The sequence below is a fragment of the Nicotiana tabacum genome, chromosome 3 (genome assembly GCF_000715075.1).
Source record: "Nicotiana tabacum cultivar K326 chromosome 3, ASM71507v2, whole genome shotgun sequence".
Lineage (NCBI taxonomy): Eukaryota > Viridiplantae > Streptophyta > Magnoliopsida > Solanales > Solanaceae > Nicotiana > Nicotiana tabacum.
The window spans coordinates 1633946-1639010 of NC_134082.1; positions in this window are offsets into that span (position 1 = coordinate 1633946).

Consider the following 5065-nt stretch of genomic DNA (forward strand, 5'->3'; position numbering starts at 1 on the left):
TTTGTCACTTTTTAATTAAAAACCCTTTTGAGCTTTACTAAATCTTTTTATTTATTTAAGAGGGTTTAGTGAAGTTTGGTTAAAAAGGGGTGCGACACTCACCCTGACCTCTCATTTGCAGTTCAACATCTGAGCCAATATATGCAAAACCCACGTCGACCTCATTTTGATGCTGGGCTACATTGTCTAAGATATTTGCTATCTTCACCCGGAGTTGGGCTCTTTATGAAATCAGACCCCTCTTTTTCATTAATGGATTTTTGCGACTCGGATTGGGGGTCTTGTCCGGAATCTCGTCATTCAGTCAGTGGCTTCTATATCAATCTCGGTGGCTCTTCTATTTCATGGAAATCAAAGAAACAATCTTCAATTTCACTATCTTCTGCCGAGGTCGAGTACCGTTCTATGAAGAAGGTCATTGCTGAACTAACATGGCTTGTACGCCTTCTCACAGATCTCTCGTTTTCCCCAAGCTTACCAGTTTCTCTACATTCAGATAGTCAGGCCGCTATTCACATAGCAAAAAACCCTGTCTTCCACGAACGAACAAAACACATGGAAATAGATTGCTATTTCATCCGTCAACAGTACCTCGCCGGACTGATCTCCTTATCTTTTGTTCCATCGAAATCCCAGTTAGCTGATGTCTTCAGTAAACCTCTTTCTGGACCACTACACGGTGCGATCGTTTCCAAGTTGGGGTTGATTTCTCACCCCTCCAACTTGAGGGGGGTGTTGGAATGTTGGACCGGAATCATGTGTCAAAGAATCCTAAACCCAATTTGGATATGAAGAAGACGATACAGTCGAAGAAGAAGAAAGAGAAAGACAGTTATTGCACACAATAGGTTACAACATAACAAGATCTGAAGACCTAAATGTATTGGGCATAACAAGTATCTGGGCCAACTGGGCCAGTACACAGCACAAACAAAGTGCAGGCCCAATACAAATACAAGTCTGGTCCTATTGTTACAGATCCGGTCCAATAGCTTTTAGCATAATTAGATACAGCTGAAAGACACTTAATTCTTCCAGCATAATCATATCCAAATGCACTTTACAACTATGTATGCACTTTACAACTATGTAATATCTGTACACATTATGTGCACTTATGACAAGGACAACAAATAAAGTATTAGACACTTATAACTAGTATAGTTGTAGCTTATATTTTTATCTATTGAATACTTGTATAAATAGATATATTATACAGAATATTAGACAGTGAATGAGAGAAGGAATTTCTTCTAAATTCTTACAATCTCCTTATGGATCCAACTCCCTATGTTGCCTATGAATTATTGGGGCCATAACTCTTTAAGCAGAATGGCTAGTGCAATTGGGATTCCTATCTATGTAGATGAGTGTACTGTAAAGAAAACTAGAGTTTCTTTTCCAAGGATGCTAATAGAAGTTAACATCACTAAAGAGCTATATTTAGAGATAGTAGTTATGGATCCTAATGGCAGGAAATTCAAACAAATTGTCAAATATGACTGGAAGCCTGAGTATTACCAGAAATATCTAGTGGTGGGGCACCGATGAGGCATAGAGCATCGGCCAAACAATCAACAAGTGAAACAACCTCTAAGGAGAAGAGAACCTAAAAAGGTAATAATGGAATGAATATGTAAAGGCTCATTGAATGGAGGAGATAATCAGGCCACTCAACAGGGGGAACAAGTTTAGTAACAGACACAGGACAATCCAATGTATGTTCAACCTTCTCAGTAGAGTAAAGAAGTTCCACATGGCAAAGAGAATGTGATGGTACCTTCTAGAGTTCAGATATAAGAGAAGAGGGGAAACTTTCAAACTCCAATACAACATTATAGAGACCACTAAGATTCAACAACAAATAAAGGTAAAGCTGCAACGACAATGCCTGAACTGAATATGGTGAATTTTCCAACATCGTCATCTATCTTAGTGAAAAATGTGTTTGAGCCATTGCAAAGTGGAAGTTGGATTATAAACTCCCTACCACCTTATAAGGGTAGGGGTAACATGACATGCTGATGAAGTGGCTATTTTGGAATATCAGAAGTGTAAATAAGAGATACAAACAGAAAGAGTTAAGGAAGTATATTAATAACCAGAAAATAAAGTTAGCTAGTATAATTGAAACTAGAGTTAAAGAACATAGTGCTAACACGATGATGCTGAATATAATCCCAGGTTAGAACTTTTATGCAAACTACCAACATGCATCAAATGGAAGGCTGTGACTCATATAGGATCCCTAATGGTATGTTGTTACATTGTTGAGAATAGAAGCTCAGCTTATATATTGTCTAGTATATGATAGACTGGGTGTGGTGGATTGTAAACTTACAACCATTTATGGTTATAATACTCTGGAACAGGGAAACAAATATGGGAGAATATAAAGGAGTTAGCAGTAAGAATCATCAAACATTGGCTGCTTTGTGTTGATTTCAATGTTGTGTTATATCCTAATGATAGACTACTGGGTAACCCTTTTAACTATACAGAAATCCAGGAATTTTTTGATTGATTGATCATACACTCATTGAACGAACTACCTGGGAATGAGAGTATTACACATGGTCGAATAGAGTATGTAGCAAACTTGATAGAGCATTTGGCAACTTTGAATGGATGATGCAATGTGGGTATGTGACTACTGAGTATAGGCTGCCATTTATTTCTGGTCATGGTCCCAACATTACACTCAGCTCCAAAACATAGCAAAATACTATTCAGATTCTTTACTGTTTGGATTGAGCATGATAGTTTCATTGCCATTATGGAAAGAATTTGGAGACAATCATATGCAACTTACCAAATGAAGAATATTTGGATGAAGTTGAAGGCTCTAAAACCACATTTCTAAACTTTGAATAATGAACATTTCAAAACTATCAGCTTAAAGATTGAATAGGCTAGAGTGGGCCCCTAGAGAACAGGAGAAGATCAATACAACATGTAATGATACACTGCTTGAAGAAGAGAGGAGTATATTGCAGAATCTAGAAAAATGATCTCCCATAGAGGAAAGTGTCTTGAAACAGACATCTAGAGCAAAATGGATTAAACTTGGTGAATAAAATGCAGTTGTCATGAAAGTTAGGAAAAGAAACAACTAACTGAAATTGTGGCTTTTACAAGAGATAAACTTACTGACCCTGACAGCATAAAGCAAGAAATTATTGAGTTTTATAAGTCTCTAATAGAATTAGTAGCTCACTCTCTTCCTGTAATAAACATGTTGGTTATGAGTAATGGGCTAGTTTTGTCACAACAACAAAAGGGTGCTCTGTGTGCATAGGTCACTGATCAAGAAATCTATGCTCGATTAAGTGTTATTGACAATGACAAAGCTCCAGGTATTGATGGATACAATGCCTACTTATTTAAGAAGGCATGGATGATCTTCAAAGAGGAAGTATCTCAAGGTGTGAAAGAGTATTTTATCACTGGGAAACTGTATAAAGCTATTAACTTCACTACTCTCACATTGGTGCCTAAAATACCCAGTCCTAACACAGTCAAGGATTATAGATAATTGTCTGTTACACCATGCTCTACAACCTTATATCTCAAGTGATAGCAATCAGAATACAATAAGTTATTGCCTCTGTCATATGTGAAACACAGGCTGGTTTCATTTCTGGCAGGAGAATTGCTGATAACATTATACTTGCGCATGAGCTAGTGAAGGCATATACAAGGAAACATATTTATGAAAATCAAGATTGATCTCCAAAAAGCTTATAATTCAGTTTAGTGGATTTTTTGGAGTAGGTTCTCATAGAGCTAGGTTTTCCTATGAGATTTGTTGGATGGATAATGGAATATGTCACCACTGTTAACTATATTATGATGATAAATGGATAATTCACCCCACCCTTTGATGCTGCTAAAAGTTTGAGACAGGGAGATCTCATCTCCCCTTTTTTATTTGCCATAGTTATAGAGTATCTGAGTAGAAGTTTCAATTGTCTTAAAGAAGTGAAGGAATTCAAATTCCATCCAAGATGTGCCAAAGTAGGGATCACACATCTTAGTTATGCAGATGACCTCCTACTATTTGCTAGAGGTGACCTACCTTTAATCTTTGTCATCCACAGATGTTTTAGGCAGTTCTCTCAAGTATTAGGGCTACAGGCTAATCTGGGAAAAAACTCAATTTATTTTGGTGGAGTCCCTCAGATTGTGAGAATGAATATCCTGCAACATTTAGGTTTTACATTGAGGGAACTACCATTCAAATATCTAGGTATTCCACTTGCAACAAGAAACTTTCACTGACGCAGTGGCAGCCTTTGATAGAGAAGATAGTCGCCAAGATCTCCTCCTGGACAATAAAGATACTCTCATATGCTGCTAGAGTACAGCTTGTCCAAACTGTGCTCTTTGGTATACAATCATATTGGTCGCAATTATTTACTTTGCATTCAAAGGTTTTGAAGATGATTGATTCATATTGCAGAAGCTACACATGGTCTGGAGCCTGGGATAGAATATGTACACCTAAATTTAGTGGGGGGCTAAATTTGATTAATCTGCACCTATGGAACAAGGCTGCCCTAGGTTACACAATATGCTAAGGGTAAAGCACAACAAGCACCAGTCTTCGGGATGATGTATGCTAAGATAGTTCACTTCACTTGGATAGAAAGGAACCTATGGTTGTTTGAAAAGAAAAGCAGAGGAGCTGATGGTATTGTGCGAGAGATAGCCTACATATGTAACTTACGAGCTACCACTGGAATTAGTAGTATAGTGCAACATTTTATGTTTTGATATAGAAAGTTAGTGTAGGTTTTGGATTTGTAAATTAGATAGTTGCTGAGTTATAAGCAGGTTATGACTATATAAAGATTACTGGCGATTAATACAAAAAAAAATGATAAGTTACCAAAAAAATGACAAAGTTAAAAGAGGTATACAAAATGTAAAATTTTATATTAGATTATCAATAATTCCTAATTAGCTAGAAACACAGACATCGAGCCCCCCTCCCCCCCCCCAACACACACACACAAAAAAAGAAGAAGTAAAGAGAACAGAATAACAAGTAAAAGGCCTAACA